This window comes from Lactuca virosa, chromosome 5 (genome assembly GCF_052849685.1).
Source record: "Lactuca virosa cultivar CGN04683 chromosome 5, Lactuca_virosa_CGN04683_v6, whole genome shotgun sequence".
NCBI classification, from domain to species: Eukaryota; Viridiplantae; Streptophyta; class Magnoliopsida; order Asterales; family Asteraceae; genus Lactuca; species Lactuca virosa.
The window spans coordinates 207,907,886-207,925,762 of NC_136430.1; the positions used below are offsets into that span (position 1 = coordinate 207,907,886).

The window sequence follows — 17,877 nt, forward strand, 5'->3', positions numbered from 1 at the left end:
CAAAACATTAATACACAGAGAAGGGTTTTGTGGGAATAAAACTACTTTTCATATACAAACAGAAAATATAGGATTTTCTGGAACAGTTTACATATACAAGATACAAAGATACTCTTTCAAACATAAACATTTATGCACTCACTCAACTTTATGTTGATACTCTCTTTTCAAATTACTTGTATTCTCAGGGAAATAATACACAGGTACTCCCCAAGCTTTTGAGAAGATGGAGCTTTGTTGAGTCATATCTTCTTTTGTATAACTATATTTTGGTTCAATATATAATGATTGAACACATGTAAATATTTATATTTTTTTAATACAATGGTTATTTCTACTTTGATTACTATGATGCATGTGTTGTGATACTACAATTCAAGTCCTCCACCCCCAGACGTTTCCGCCGTCTGGTTTGGGGGTGTGACATTGGTGTTCTTGGTGAAATGAAGAACACTTGAAGATCTAAGAAAATGGAATGATTTCATGGATGAAATCATGTAAGATCACTAGATAATGTAGTATAACAACAAATCAAGGAAGGAAACACTTACAAAGTTGAAGATCAAGAAGAAAACTTGGATGATACTTGAGAGAGAATGAGTTTCTAGGCTTGAAAATGGGAAAAGTGAGTAAAATGGCTAAGTGCCATATTTATACTTTTAGAGTTTACGGCCCTAACACCATTTTTGGGCCGTAAACTCCAAACTCTTGGAGTTTTGGAACTTAAGTGTTGCACAAATGACTCTCAAGTATACTTCTTATAATTACCGCTTTAAGTACTAGGCTTTAGAACACTCAAACTGACACCAAACAGCTTAAAAGTTAGCAGAAACTAGACTGGCTTCTATTGAAGTGAATGTTTGTACAGAATAGAAATTTCGGGTTGTCACATCATCCCCCCCGTTAGAGGGAATTTCGTCCCGAAATTAGAGTTTAAGCAAATAAGTAGTTACAAATAACTAAGTAAAAAGATGAGGGTATTTCAGTTTTAACTGACCCTCACGCTCCCTAAGTGAATTCAGGTCCTCGCTTGGCGTTCCAGCGAACCTTCACTATCGGGATCTGGCTTTGTTTCGTTTGGTTGACCTCTCTGTCCATGATCTCTACAGGTTCTTCCACGAAGTTGAGGCTCTCGTTGATCTCGATCTCGTCGAGTGGGATTACAAGAGTCTCGTCGGACATACACTTTTTCAAGTTCGCGACGTGGAAAGTAGGATGTACGTTACTAAGTTTGCGAGGTAGGTTGAGTCTGTAAGCTACAGGGCCGATTCTAGCGAGAATCTCGAAAAGCCCTGCGTAACTTTTCTGTCGGTCTCTAGAGGCTTTCAATCGTCCACTAATCTGAACGATCATCTCTATCGATTCCCTCTAACTCTAGATCGTGTATTTCATAGCTAGCTTTGAGTGTCTCAAACTGATGGGAGGCTTAGGTAATGACCTTACCTCGTTGCATCTAAATGCAACTGAGTCCTGGATTTGGACGCATCGCCATAGACTACAAAGTCTTCTATTCCTTTTTGGGAGGGATAGTATCGACGCGGTGCACAAGGCTCGTTTTAGCGTTTGGAACGCTCTCTCCTGCTTCTCTTCCCAGTCAAATGCCACGCCCTTCCGGGTCAAAGTTGTAAGGGGCTTCGCAAATCGTGAGAAATTCTGAAAGAACCTACTATAGTAGTCTGCGAGACCTAGAAATTTACGAATCTCTGTAGGTGTCTTCGGATCTGACCATTCTCAATGGCCTGGATTTTGGAAGTGTCTACATGAATTCCCTCTTCACTAACAACGTGACACAGGAATTTGACCCTTCGAATCCAAACTCGCATTTAAGAGAATTTCGCGTAGAGCTTCCCTGATCGTAATGTTTCCAAGACCTGCTGAAGATGTTGACTATGCTCCTCCTTAGTATGAGAGTAGATAAGTATGTCATTGATGAAGACGATGACGAACCGATCCAAGTAAGGACGACACACCCTATTCATTTAATCTATGAATACTGCGGGCGCGTTTATTAATCCGAACGGCATCACTACGAATTCGTAGTGTCCATAACGAGTTTGGAAGGCTGTCTTCGGAACATCCTCCCTTAATACTCGTAGTTGGTGATACCCGGATCTTGGATCGACTTTTGAAAAGAAGTTCTCCCCTTGCAGTTGATCAACTAAATCGTCTATGTGAGGCAAAGGGTAACGATTTTTGATGGTTAGGTTGTTGAGCTCCCTGTAGTCGATGCACATACGAAATGATCCGTCTTTCTTCTTGACGAACAAGACCGGAGTTCCCCAGGGTGAGAAGCTTGGTATTCTAAAGACCTTGCTGAGCAGTTCGTTAAGTTGATCGGACAGTTCTTGCATCTATACAGGTGCTAGACGATAGGGCGATTTGGCTACTGGGGTAGCCCCTGGAACTAAGTCGATCCTGAACTCGACTTGACGTTGCGGAGGTAAATCCTGGGAGTTTTCTGTTCTATCTGAATCTCTTGTCTCGGTCGGTGGGAAAGGCATTTGATTGGTTCCTAAGTTTTTTCGCATGGCAGTGCGATCACTCGTATTCTGGAGCAGTCTTCGTCCTGAAGTTCTTTTTAGAAGTCATATTTGGTTCATCAATCACAGCTTCGCGTACACGAGTCGTATATAATTAAGATTGAAAAGGCTGTCGAATAACTGATTCTTCTCTAAGCTCACATCCAAACAAGGAAAAGAAGTTAAAGCGGAATCATCAATTCTAAGCCTGTAGAACCTTGATTATATACCACCCTTGCGTATACATTCCTCAGCGATAGATTAACCGTATGGGTCTTCGGATTGAACTTGACATACCGCACGAGTGGTATTCCGGGGAGGTTTCTTTGGGAAGGATACGAAGTATAAGATACCCTTCGTATGAGTATCTCGGAGTTCTGGAATGACGGTTTCGCTAGAAAGGAGACTATGGGGAAAAGGATTTTCGCACGAGACTGTCATTGGGAGGATCGAATTGACTCATGTTACATGATGATGTCGGACTACTCGAAATAAAAGGCGTTAGATTAGATTATAAAGGTGTTACAAAAACATAATGGTGCAACTTGACTGAGTTTCAGTACTTTTAGTTTTATCTTACAAGTCTGCTGCTGCGAACAAGGTATACAACAAAAGCAAGTACACGCAGCACGAGAGTCCCTTGAGTGCCGGGATCTCGCAAAAGATATGACTCGAGTTGCACTAGTTTTTAACAGTTTATAAGTCTATTAAAACTAAACGCCCTAGAATTTCAACGTGGGTCCGGAGTAGTCTCTCCTTCAGTAGTGATCCTTAGTATCTTCCCGTATGCGCCAGAGTTCTTTGTTATTGGGCAATCCTTCTTAAGATGTCCTATCTCACCGCATAAATGGAAAATCTGGCTTGCACCAGCATCGGTGGTGAATGTGAAGTGTCGGGTCGGAGTTATGTGGACACGAGCGCTTATGTTGTTCTTCACTTTTGGACAATCCCTTTTATAGTGCCCTGTTTCACCACAACCATAGCAAGCCGGGCTGACCCCTATGTTAGCGGCTTAATAGACGGTTCTTGTCGGCGCCTTACAGATATGAGTAGGGTGCCCCATTCGATTGTAATTCATGCATTGCAAATTACTGCAAACTCCGTTATGATAAAAAGTGCATTTTTCACACCACGGGAGGGTTCCCTTATATGGTCTGATCGGTGTTGGAGTGGCAGGGGTCGCCACTTGTTGCTGTCGCATGGCAAGTTTTTGAGATCGCTTGCGCTCCCTTTGGGCTTGACGCCTTCGTTTCTTCCCCTCAGATTTGAGGCTTTGGGTGTTTGTAACAGTTATCATTTGTTGATTTCCTGGATGGTTACAACAATTTGAACTGTCAACACCTTTTCCAGCCTTGATTGTGTTACTAGTGTTGAAGTGTGCAAGGACGACTGCAATGGCAGCTGTTACCGCTGCTTGGAAGGTGGCAGCGTCTATATGAAGGATCGGGGTTTTGTCGTTCTGCTGACTATTTTGAGATGACGACATGATTCTGTTATAAGACAAGAAAGGAGTTCGTGAGTGATTATGGTCGGTCCTAGATGTATTCTACTCATTCATGTAAATATAAACTTTTCATTTTGTTAAACTGTTCTTGATGGTTTGACCTACATCCCTATGATGCAGTACTGGAAAAGAGTTGAAGTAAGTTCGGAGAATGTTCACTAGACAATTGCTATTTTGAACTAGGCTATCATTGGTTGGTGGATAACATGATCCAACCTTCGACAAGAATTGGAAGTGATCCTTAAGCTATTTTACCGCAGCTCAATAATTTGACGAAAGTGAGGTTTAGATAGAATTCTAATGATAGCAGAATGAAAGTATTCGAACAAGGATTGGCACAGAAAAATTTCCGACTGTCAATATCTTTGATATTTAAGATGTAATACGTTTGGGAAAAATGACCTTGGAGTAGGTCTTACATCATATCCGAAGTAGAAAATTTTTGACAGCATAAAGGCCTAACTAGAAAGTACTGACAATACAGGGTTAGTTACATAGAAAAGTGCAACTTGGAGCATAGATAGGAAGACTATTCTTTCAACCAAGGAAAGAAAGGTAGAATATCTCCTACTGGTGACGGTTATCCCTTGGGTGAACCCTTAGTTCAGCCAGCTGACGCTCCATATCAAGTAGGTGCCTTTCGTACACCCTTTGGTGTACTCAGAGCTCTATGACTTCAGCTCGAGTTTCAGCTAGCTCTTGCTGCAGGGCCTCGTGGTCTCCCCTAGATCTCTCACGAGCATCTTCCAGATGAATGGTGCGGATGGTATGCATTCTCACATTGGCATCAACTTCCGTGATTCGATGGAGAGCTGTCCTGCCCTGAATCTCGTTTCGGGTAACTCTGCGGACCAGGATTGGCAAGACTCTGTCTGCTGAGCCTCCCTCGCTCAGGTCATAAAAGCTTCGGTCTCCATTGAATGGCATGGGCTGATTCTGTTCTTGGTTCCATGTTTCCAAGCTTTCCACCGATGGAGGCGTCGGGCCTTGAAAAGCCGGACGAGGGTTAGGATTTGGGACAAGAGCCACCGGGAGTAGGTTCTCAACTTCAGGCTCGGAGTCAGAACCACCTGCAAAGCCTTCAGCCTGGTGATCATCCACCGGGATTGGGTGATCATTTTCAAGCTCTGCTTCAAACCCTCCTCCATTACCTTGGTTAGGGAAGTACAGGTCGCCGTGGGGATGGAATCCAGCCATGTTATCTACGCGGGTATAAGAAATAATTAAATAAAAGTACTAATTAGGTAGTTATAAGGCCTTTTTAGTTTGCACATAAGTAAATTATAGTAACACAAAATACTCTTATAGTATTTTAAGTTTATGTTCTGTTCTAAGGTTTTCGTTGTGGTATTGTTGGTAAGTTTTTTTTAGACTTGTTGCGACCTCACAACCACTCTTAGGCACATGCTAGTCACACCTCGGATAATATAGTTGATCAGGCTATATCTTCCCAGATTTGACTATATGTCTCTAAGTCTACTTGTGCTGCCCAACAATCGTAATACTTTTGTTCTGTCCTAGTGACACTGATTTTAGCATGAATGCAGGTATGTATACTTGGTTAAATATTTTATTATTTAAAAGTATAAACTCTTTGTCAGAGTATTTTTAATCCCGCTGTGTTTATAGTTTGTATATCTTTTATGGGTTGATATACTCGATTCACTATAAACAATGCTCTGATACCAATCTGTCACACCACAAAACCAGAACGGCGGAAACGTTCGGGGGTGGAGGACGTCATGTATAGTATCAAAACAATGAATAGTAGTAAACAAGCAACAACATCATCCATTGCATTAATAATATAATTTAATACAAGTGTGTTCTGTGAAGTATATAAGACACTAAAATGTAAATCAAAATAAAAGATGAGTCTTGAACGAGCTCCATCTTCTCAAAACCTGGCACCGGTACCTGTCTACTAGTGACCTGAGAATACAAGTTATTTTGAAAGAGTTTATCAGCTTTAAAGCTGGTGAGATCATAAGTATTTTAGTGTCATTGTTTGTATGAAAGTGTTTGTAAGCACTTGATGTATAAGTTTGTAAATGTTTGTAAAGATTTGTATCTCCTAGAAAACCCTATGATATCTACTAAAAGTAGCCTTCTACCAAGGCATCAAATGTTTGTATGTATGTCTCTTGTAAGAGTATGTATTTTCCCAAATCTAACTATCATTAACCAAAAATATAGTTTTTACATTACCGTTCATTGTGTGAAGATCACAAAGTGAATGCAATGGGGAAATAAAATAGTACTGTAGTGTTGTATTAAGTAACTACTGCTGTACTAACTACCTTAAACCAATTGTTATTTAAAGTAACATGTGATGTGCCTGTACCATACTACCGACTAAAAACACGACGATGAAAGACGTCGGAAGAAATAACATTTGGCACCCGTAGACTTGCAAGTCCCACTGTAGCTAGCAGCAAGGTGTAGGATAGTCAATCCAGTATAGATCTATACACAAACTCAACGCTCTCCGCTTAAGGAGATTCTGGATACAAAACGAGCCATGACAGGTGATGCCATGCCCCGTTACGTGGCTCACATTTATGTTGTAATGTACTTGTATATGTAATGTATGTACTAGTATAATGTATGCTCTCTCTGTCTAGCATGTTATTGTTAGGGTGCAAAGTCACTCTTGGATGTAGTGTTTTAGGATTTCCCTTTTGTATGTGTAAATGGATTGAGTCTTTCCTATAAATAGGAAGTGAGTGACTCCCATTATGTAAGGAACCATTTGGAGTGTTAGACTAGAGAGAGAAATTGTGTACAAACCCATTTGTATATTCTTTTTAGATCTAATATGAGCTTACACAGATTTATTTACTCCTTGTGTTCTTGATTTTACATGATGATTCACTAGATCTTTCTAATTCCGCACATGCCATCATAATCAACACCACTACAATTGGTATCAGAGCGGGTGTTCTTGATTGGATCAAGAATTGATTCTTGATGGCTATCTTGATTTGGTGATTCATTTTATGATCTTGGATCTTCGTGTTTTAGAGAGTTTTTGGATTCTAGAAATCGAATTCATCTTTGATTCTATTCATAATTCGATTTTCTTCACTAGAATTCAAGTGATTTTTACTTTCTCTCTCTAGAAAACTCATTCAAAATCACTTTCTCTCTCTAGAAATCTTCAAGTTTTTGTAATCATGGTGAATTTGCCTTACAATTCTTGGATAGTGATCGTTGAAGATATCAAATACAAAGTCAATAAAGATCAATATTATGGGTTGGTGTTAAACAATTCGATATATTGGGAAACTATGGTTTCTTATGGAGGTTTGAAGGATGATCATGGAAGCTTGATATTTCAACCACTTCGTGAGATCAAATGGTTGGCTGATATTACATGGTCCATATCATCACGTAGTAGTGATAAGATTGGAGAAGAAAAATATTTGTTCAGAAAGAAATATATTTCTCTTATTGAAGACCCAAATGATCTTCGTGCTCTTAAGGTTGTTGAAGTTGTTAACAATGGAGTTCAATGTGATGTTCTTGATGTTGTTGAAGTTCATGATAAGAAGATTCAAGTTGATTCTCAAGATGAAAAAGTTTTTTGCTCAATTGGAGTTCAAACCGATGATATTTTGTGTTCTTGTGATTCGTTTGAAGGAATGATTCCTTATCGGAAGCCGGTGATCCAAGAAGTTCACAAGTATCAAACTCCAAAATATTTGATTCAAACTCACAAAGTTCAAATTGTGGAAAGTGGGTTTGTTCATGAAATCAAGTCTTCAAGATGCAAAAAGATGAGAAAGAAAAAGAAGAAGAAGATTAATCGGAAAAATAAGCGGGTTTACTCACAAAAATCGTCAAACGTTGTGAAGCCAAAATCCGTGAAGCAAATTTGGGTTCCAAAGCAACAATCTCCAAATGTTGCATTGAATTTGAAGTCAAAACCCAAATGTGTTGGTGGTTCTTTTGAAGATGTTCTTGGTTTGATAAAGAACATGAAGAACACGAAGAACGAGTTGTACATCACACATAGTGGGTGGTACAATGTTCAAATTGGAAATTTTCTCGTTCCAACAAAAGAACCAAGATCTTCTAAATTTGATTCTTTCGTTGAAAACGGAACTCGATTCGTCAAAAAGGTATCTCAAATTCTCAAATGGATTCCAAAACATCCATGATTTCGATTCATGTTTTTCGTTTTTCATTTTTTTTGATCTATTTGCTTCATTGGATCAAATCCGTTTCAACCTCATTGATTGATCCATTTATTTTTGTTTAGATCAAAAATTGAGCCCAAAATTAAAGTTCGTTTGTTGTTCTTGATCCAAACTGAAGTCCAATTTCCTTTGTTTGTTACTGTTCATATAAAATTTTTTTTGAGCCCAATGTACAAATTTGTTTCCTGTACATTTGATTTCGAATACAATCCCATTCCGTGACAATGAATCTATTCATTGTTCATCATTTTAAGCCCAAAAAGTCGATCTATTACTCTTCATCTTGATAAAGCCTCATCGAAATAATTTTTTTTTTGATTCATCATTCGTGAATATCGATTCCTTCAAATCGATCGAAGTCTAATTATTACTGGAATCGAAAATCTTGTCACTCGATTGAGTTAATCGATCGAAGTCTAATTAATCAAAGTATTTTGGCTTGTAATTACGTGTTTGAAATCGATTGAGTTAATGATCGAAATCAGTGAAGTTTCTTCGATTTTAACTTGTCTGGAATCAATTTTTACTGAAATTGAACTTGGATTGAGTCATTAAAGCTTAAAATCGAACTCGATTCTGATATGATTTGTTGATTAATTCTCAATCGATGGTGATTTAGTTGATCTTTGTTGTTCGTTTGTATCAAAAGTCTCGTTGTTGAAAGTCAAACGAATTTCTGATAAGTCAAAATCGAAATTAGTTTAGGAATTGAAATCAACTTTAAAGTCGTTGAGATCGATTTTAGTTGCTGTTGGTATGTTGATCTGGAATTGGTTTGTGATGTTGATTTTGAAGTTATCGATTCGACTTTGTCGATCTTGATTGAAAAGCGAAGATTTGGGAACGATGTCGATTTTGATTGTTGCATGTAAGTTCAACGGTTTGAAGAATTGGAATCGAATTTGCTTTTGTGATACATAGATGACGAACAGTTACTAGTTCTTGATTTCAAAGAATCGAAAATTTGTGAAGTCGATTGAAATCGATAATCTGATTCTTAGTGTCGACTGGTGTTTGGTGACGTATTTTGAAGATCGATTTTAGTCGCTGTTCATAAAAAGCGAAGTTGGATTGTTGATTTTGAGGTTTGTTCATGAGGTATCGATGGAAGAACAAGAACGAAGCCACATATTTTATCGTTAAAAAATTTGATGTCGATGGACTGGAAAACGAATTGATAATGTTTGAGGAAGATTTCGATCGAATGGTCACATATTGTGGTTATTAGAGTCGATATCTCAAAGTCGATGGCCTCAATTAACGAAGGGTTGAAGAATAGATGGCTTGATTTGTGTTGTTGACTGAAAAACGAAGCAAACAAATGTCGATAATTTTGGGAAGAACTGTAACGATGAACTGTAAGAACGAAGAATGATTTTTGGGTTGAATGTACGAAGTGAGAAAATTCGATTCAGAGGTATTCAGAGGTTACTGTTCATTAAGAGGCTTCGAATGCTTCGAATTCGTGTGTTTGGGAAGATGATTTTCATACGAAGAGGAGAGAGAAGGAAAATCTTCGTATGTTTGGTTGCAAAATTTTCGTGTGTTTGGATGCAGTTTTGTACGAAGCGTACGAATGGAATTGTCTGAGAAACAAAATTGGGGAAGAAAGAAGGAAAAGTTTCGCATATGGCCCTTATAGTTTCGACTGTTTGACAAATTTTAAACACCCCTTCGTATGATTGGTAAAGGATTCGTATGATTGATCACAATTTCGTATGTTTTGATAAAAGAAGCAAAAGTTTCGAATTTAGCCCCTGAACTTTCGAATATTTGGCAACCTCCACAATTAATTGAAGTTTCGAATGTTTGACACTTTTCACCCAAATTCGAAAATTTTCTGAAATTTCGAATGTTTGGCCAACTCTTCGTATGTTTGGTGCACAATGGTAGAATTTTCGAAAATGGTCCCTGAGGCTTCGAATGTTTGGCTGTTCATACCCATTTTCGAAAAAGGATTGTTTTGCTGAAAATTGAAGAAAATGCATTTCAGGCCCCTGCAGTTTGTGCAAATTGACGCTTTCTACCCAGCTTTGGAAAAGGGGGAGAGTTTTGCATATTTGGCTGTTTTGGGCGCAACGGGTCCCTGCAAGTTTCAGAAAGTGACAGTTTCTACCTGGTTTTTGAAAAATCTTGCAACTTTCACTCAAAAAGTCAAAAATTTTCATAAATTGGAAAATTTTTGTGGCTTTTTCGTGATTGTTTTTCCGTGCAAGATTTTTGGTGATTCATTTTTGGTACACATCAAGGGGGAGTATCGTGAAGACTATTCCTCGAGCGCTTCTCACCCTTAATGGGTTTTATAATCATTTATTGATTATAAAAAGGGGGAGAATGATGTGTATTCGAAGCGGGTTTCTCGGATATTTGTTTGCGGATTTGAAGACCGATGTTACTTCGAGGGGGAGTTTGGTCTTGATCGCGCTAGCTCGTTGGAGATTGAAGCCGGACATCCACTCCTAACTTTGAGGGGGAGAATGTTAGGGTGCAAAGTCACTCTTGGATGTAGTGTTTTAGGCTTTCCCTTTTGTATGTGTAAATGGGTTGAGTCTTTCCTATAAATAGGAAGTGAGTGAATCCCATTATGTAAGGAACCATTTGGAGTGTTAGACTAGAGAGAGAAATTGTGTACAAACCCATTTGTATATTCTTTCTAGATCTAATATGAGCTTACACCGATTTATTTACTCCTTGTGTTCTTGATTTTACATGATGATTCACTAGATCTTTCTAATTCCGCACATGCCATCATAATCAACACCACTACAATTATGTTTGTTTCTCATCACTGTAAGTTATGTTTGTTTCTCATCACTGTATGTTATGTTTGTTTCTCATCACTACATGTTATGTTTGTTTCTCATCACTATATGTTATGTTTGTTTCTCATCACTATATATTATGACTCATGTATGAACTGACTCATTGTATGTTTCATTGTTCTAGTAATAGTATTTGTAACTTCCTAAACTATACCTATTATAGTTTACTAGCAATGTTGTTTGTATAAATGAACATGTTTGTATACCTTTGCTACCCAAAGGTATTGAACTGAAGAAGGAACTTTTGTATCTATATACATATACATAATATATAACTAAGATTCAAACGACCTTGGGACAAACAACCGATACCCTAAGACCACAACCAAACAAGGAACAGGAGGTAGGGTGAGTTATCAGTTCTAAGTCCTTTGAATCCTACTTATATAATTATATCCAAATAGATACACATTTAACAAAATATTTTAGTTCAAAAGACAAAGAAGTTTTGTAAAACCTTTTGAAGAGTTTAAATAACCATTGATGACTTGATGTCATTTTCATAAAACGATTTGAAAGTAGTTTGGCATAAAGAAACAAGTTTGATAAAGAGTTTAACATGTAAAAGAGTTTGATAAACATTTTGAAGCAGTTTTTTTTGAAAAGTAAGAAAATCCATATGTTTGATAGTTATTAATCACATGTGATTGATATAATAACTATAAAGTATCTACTTGTATTCCCCTCCCATAAAAGCATTTAAAATCATTTAAAAGGTTGATTAAGGGTATGAACTCACCGGTAGTGAGTGGTTTGGATGAACGGATGGTATAGGATGCTAAGTGTCAAGTGAAGACTTGAGCACACACACAGATCCTATTTAACATATATTAACACACACATATATATATATATATATATATATATATATATATATCCAAATTTGTCAATTAACAACTAATTTATCAAGTAAAGACACCCTAAAACGTGGATAACACTTTGATTCAAGTGCTAGGAGTACCAAAGGGTTGCATCTAATGGGAGTAGGGCCTCTCAAAGGAGTTCATGGCCCAAATGGTAACAACTCATGAGTTTACGGCCCATGGTCATTTCCCCATGAGTTTACGGCTGTAAACTCATGGTATTATGTACCATTTTGTGTTTTGAGGCTTTATAAGTCATGAAGAAGTATCCTTTGTTCAAGTCTAAGCCTTAGGAAGCATTAGTGGCACTATTGCACCACCTTTTAGAGTTTACGGCCCAAGATGCATTCTTGGTCGTAAACTCCATGTGTTCTTGATCTTTTTGATGTTTAAGGTCCTAAACTCTTCAAGGAAGTGATCTAGACTTGTATCCAAGGCTTAGGAAGGGACTAGGGCTCACTATGCCCCCTTTATTAGGGTTTACGGCTCAAGAACATGTCTTGGCCGTAAACACCTTATGAACTTGTGTTTCTTGATGTTTTCTAGATGAATAACAAGTAAAACAAGCCTATATCAGATCAAGGTAAGAGTACTTACAATATAGAGGCTTGTAAGGGGGTTCACGGCCCAAGAACACTAGTGTGTGTTCTTGGTGTTCTTGGTGAAATGAAGAACACTTGAAGATCTAATAAAATGGAATGATTTCATGGATGAAATCATGTAAGATCACTAGATAATGTAGTATAACAACAAATCAAGGAAGGAAACACTTACAAAGTTGAAGATCAAGAAGAAAACTTGGATGATACTTGAGAGAGAATGAGTTTCTAGGCTTGAAAATGGGAAAAGTGAGTAAAATGGCTAAGTGCCATATTTATACTTTTAGAGTTTAAGGCCCTAACACCATTTTTGGGCTGTAAACTCCAAACTCTTGGAGTTTTGGAACTTAAGTGTTGCACAAATGACTCTGAAGTATACTTCTTATAATTACCGCTTGAAGTACTAGGCTTTAGAACACTCAAACTGACACCAAACAGCTTAAAAGTTAGCAGAAACTAGACTGGCTTCTATTGAAGTGAATGGTTGTACAGAATAGAAATTTCGGGTTGTTACATCAGTTGTGCGGATTAGCAAGTGTTGGTTTTTGGATTTGAGAAGGTGACTTAAAGGATTCAGGAGGATTCTTGATGAAAGTATGGATAGGTGTGGAATGTAGTATTAGGCTCGTACTACTAGAAGCACAGGATCCATACTTTGAGAATCTAGGAAGCCTATGGGATAAGGATTCTTGGGAATATTCGGATCTGTGGCGTGTCGTCTCGGTATGATGTTGAGCACTCAGGAATGGGGTCCAGGTTCTAGTTCCGGTTCAGTGGCAGCTACTGAGCCGATCGATGCGCGAACACAAGAGTTTATCTCATCGGAGATTACCCGCGGTATTTTTGAGTGGACCTCGGTGGTCTTGGGTTCAGCCAAGGAAGGGATTTTGGAGTTCTTTGAGGGTCATCTCGGGGCCTTTGGGTCCGGGATTATGGTAGGGCGGTCGGGGGCGAGCCCAAGGCTTGGAGGATCTTATTGTTAGTCCTTGTCATTTGAGTTCCATCATTTTATTTGCAACCTTCTATATTTAAAATCCTTTTAAGATAAAATTTAAATTGCATTTAAACACATGATTTTTGGTAGGTATAACAGATTTCAATTAATCATTGTTTTAAACAAGAAGAAATTCTAAGATATAGAAGGATGTCATGTGGCAAAGCAAGTATTTAGATGAGGAATATGAGAAAATTTTATGTTTCGTTTATTAAATGATTATTAATTATTAAATGAGATAGATAGATTTGAGATATTTGATACACATTTAAAGTTTATCATTTTTATTTCAACAGAATATTTTTTATAAAAGAAAAAGATACGAGATCTTTGATGCTAAACTAAAACATTATCATTTATCTGGTATCTTAGGACGTAGGTTACAATTAAAAGTGAAGAAGGATATTGACACGACAGGGTCCAAGAGTCAAAATTAGATCCTAGTTCCACGTATCTCTAACTAAATTCATCACAACCCTTTCTATTCCTTCGTTGCCGAAGACGGCATAACCCTTTTCACTCTTCACCTCAGCCTCATTCTTGTGAGGCGTTATGCAGATCTTCGTGAAAACCCTCACCGGCAAGACCATTACCTTGGAGGTTGAGAGCTCTGATGAGATTAACTGTGTCAAGGCTAAGATACATGACAAGGAAGGGATCTCTCCCGATCAGCATAGGCTTATATTTTCCGGCAAACATCTAGAATATGGTCATACGACTCTTGCTGATAACAAAGTTCAGAAGGAATGTACACTGCATCTCGGGATGCAGATCTCTGTGAGAACGCCGATGGTAAGACCATCATTATGGTAGTTGAAAGCTCAATTACCATTGGTAAACTGAAGGCCAAGATTCAGGATTCTGAGCAGATTCCTCAGCATCAACAACATTTGATCATTGCTGGGGAGAACCTCGAGGGTCCAAGAACTTTAAAGGATTATAACATCCAAGATAACACTCCATTGCACCTAAGTCTACAGTTTGGAGATGAAATGCGGATTTTTGTGAAGATTCTACCAGAGAAGATCATCACGCTGGTGGTGGACAGCTCGGAAACAATTCGTAAGGTGAAGGAAAAAATTCAGGAAGTAGAGGGGATTCCATGGCGTCAACAGTGTTTAATTATTGATAAAACGAGCCTCCGGAATGGTAGAACTTTGAGGGATTATAACATCAAGAAAGAATCTACATTAGACCTTGTTTGGTCGGAAGTATGTGATATGAAGATTTTTGTAACGTTTTACAACCAAGCGAAGACCATCGCTCTGTTTATAAAGCAGAGGGCACCAAAATGATTATGTAATTTCACACTCTTCAATACATGAGGTACATGGGGAATTTATACAAGTAGAGTACAACTGAAACCTACATATACGGATACACTACTAACGTAACTTGACTAGACTAGGTCTATAATTGAAAACATGAATACACATGTGATAAATGATTTTTGACCGTTATTACTGTTGGTGGGTAGCTCGGACACCATTTATAATGTGACTCCGATCAAGAATATCACGAAGATATCCTTCTTGACTGAGTGTAAGGCCAGATGTAGTGCGGGTGATTGTAATCCCCAAGAAATAATGAAGATCTCCCTAATCTTTGAGTGCAAATGTAGAATGTAGTTGCTGAATGAATCGCTGTATGAGATGCACATCTGTTCCTGTGATGATGAGGTCGTCAACATACACAAGTATGTAAATGACAGCCAAGCGTGATTTGTGCACGAAGAGGGAGGTGTCTGAGTGGTACGCGCGAAAGCCATGCTCGGTTAGATACGACTTGAGTTTGGTAAACCAGGATCTTGGCGCTTGTTTAAGGCCATAAAGAGCTTTAGTGAGGCGGCATGCATGTGTTGGTTTTGTATGATCTTCAAAGCCTCTTGGTTGTCGCATGTAAACAGCTTCATGTAAATCACCATTGAGAAACGCATTATTGATATCCAGTTGACGAATACACCAGCCCTTAGAAATAGCAAGAGATAAAACCAAACGAATGGTTGTAGGTTTGATAACCGGACTGAAGGTATCAAAGTAATCAACACCCGCTTCTTGACTAAACCCTTGAGCAACCAATCGGGCCTTGTATCTTTCAATTGTGCCATCCGAGTGTTTCTTTATCCTGTAAAGCCATTTGCAACCTATAATATTGACATTAGGAGGACATGGGACAAGGGACCATGTCTTATTTCTCATTAGGGAATCATATTCAATTTGCATAGCCTCTTGCCAACATTTGTGTTTTATGGCTTGATTAAAGTTACGGGGTTCGTGAATCAAGGTTGTGGAGACAGAAGTGAAAGCCTTAGGTTTTAACGAATTTGTTTGAGCTCTTGTAACCATGTGATGTTGATTGTTTGTGGCTTGGCGAAAATGGGAAGGGATAGAAGAAGATTGACGAGCACGAGAGCTTATTGTTGAGTGTCGATACCTAGGGCCTGTAGAGGGGGATGATGGAGCCGGAGATGGAGGGGACGAATTAGGGAGAGAAATAGTGGGGGTGTATTGGTGGGAGTTGGGCCAGAGGGTATTGGTGGGATTTAGGCTACAAGGGTTGGGCCAATGTCAACAGACTTGGGCTAGGCGGAAGAGACAGTAGAAGTTGATAGGTTGGAAGGCTGGGAATAAGGAAATATTTCTTCATTGAAGATCACATGACGGGCAATGTACAGTCTTTTGGATGAGGGATGATAGCACATGTAGCCTTTATGAGTGGGGCTGTAGCCAATGAAAACACAAGGAAGTGAGCGGAAGTCGATTTTATGGTGATTATAGGGACGTAAGAATGGATAGCATAAGCACCCAAAAGTTTTAAGAGATGTATAATCAGGAATCTTAGAATAAAGTTTTTGGTATGGGGACAGGTAATTTAAAACAGGTGTAATGGTCCGATTGTGCAGATATGTAGCCGTTTTAAAGGCATGTTCCCAAAATTCATGTGGGAGGGATGATTGAGCTAAAAGAGTAAGACCTTTTTCAATGATGATGCGATTTCGGCGTTCAACCGCACCATTTTGCTCATGTGTGTGAGGGCATGAGACACGATGGAGGATTCCATGAGTGGTCAAGAAATTTGAAACATTTCGATATTCACCACCCTAATCGGTTTGTAAGCTTTTGATGGGACGGTTGAATTGAGTTTGAATCATAGTTCGAAATTGAATAAAGGTATCACAAACTTGAGATTTATGGGACAAAAAGTATATCCATATAAATTTGGTACAATCATCCACAAATAACACAAAATATCGGTTGCCATTTATTGAAAAATGTGGGGATGGTCCCCAAACATCTGAGTACATTAATTCAAAAGATTGCAAAGATGAAACATGCTTGTGAGTAAAAGGAAGCCGATGACTCTTGCCTAACTGACAAGGTTCACAAACATTAGGGAAGTGCTGTGAAGAAATAGGAAGTTTATGGCGAGACAAAAGTTGTCTAAGTAACTGTAGTGATGTTGATTATGATGGCATGTGCGGAATTAGAAAGATCTAGTGAATCATCATGTAAAATCAAGAACACAAGGAGTAAATAAATCTGTGTAAGCTCATATTAGATCTAGAAAGGATATACAAATGGGTTTGTACAAAGTTTCTCTCTCTAGTCTAACACTCCAAATGGTTCCATAATGGGAGTCACTCACTTCCTATTTATAGGAAAGACTCAACCCATTTACACATACAAAGGGGAAAGCCTAAAACACTACATCCAAGAGTGACTTTGCACCCTAACATTCTCCCCCTCAAAGTTAGGATTGGATGTCCAGCTTCAATCTCTAACGAGCTAGCGCGATCAAGACCAAACTCCCCCTCGAAGTAACACCGGTCTTCAAATCCGCAAATGAATATTCGACAAACCCGAGAAGCTTCGAATACCCATCATTCTCCCCTTTTTTATAATCAAAAAATGATTATAAAACCCACTAAGGATGAGAAGCGCCCGAGGAATAGTCTTCACGATACTCCCCCTTGATGTGTACCAAAAATGAATCACCAAAAATCTTGCACGGAAAAACAATCACGAAAAAGCCACAAAAAAATTTCCAATTTATGAAAATTTTTGACTTTTTGGGTGAAAGTTGCAAGATTTTTCAAAATCCGGGTAGAAATTGTCACATTCTGAAACTTGCAGGGACCCGTTGCGCCAAAAACAGCCAAATATGCGAAATTCTCCCCCATTTGCGAAACTGGGTAGAAAATGTAAATTTGCACAAACTGCAGGGACCAGAACTGAAAATTCTGCAATTTCTCAGCTTATATTACCCATTTGCGAAGTTGGGTATAAACTGTCATTTCGTGAAAAGATCAGGGACCCAATTCGAAAATATTTGTTTTCTTCTTCATTAACGCTTCACATATTAAATTCTTCGCAC

At 38.5% G+C, this 17,877-nt stretch overlaps 1 pseudogene; it reads left to right on the plus strand.

The window, feature by feature from the left end:
• The window catches only part of LOC145111670 (uncharacterized), a 154,957-nt pseudogene that overhangs the window by 39,167 nt on the left and 97,913 nt on the right, over nt 1–17,877 (plus strand).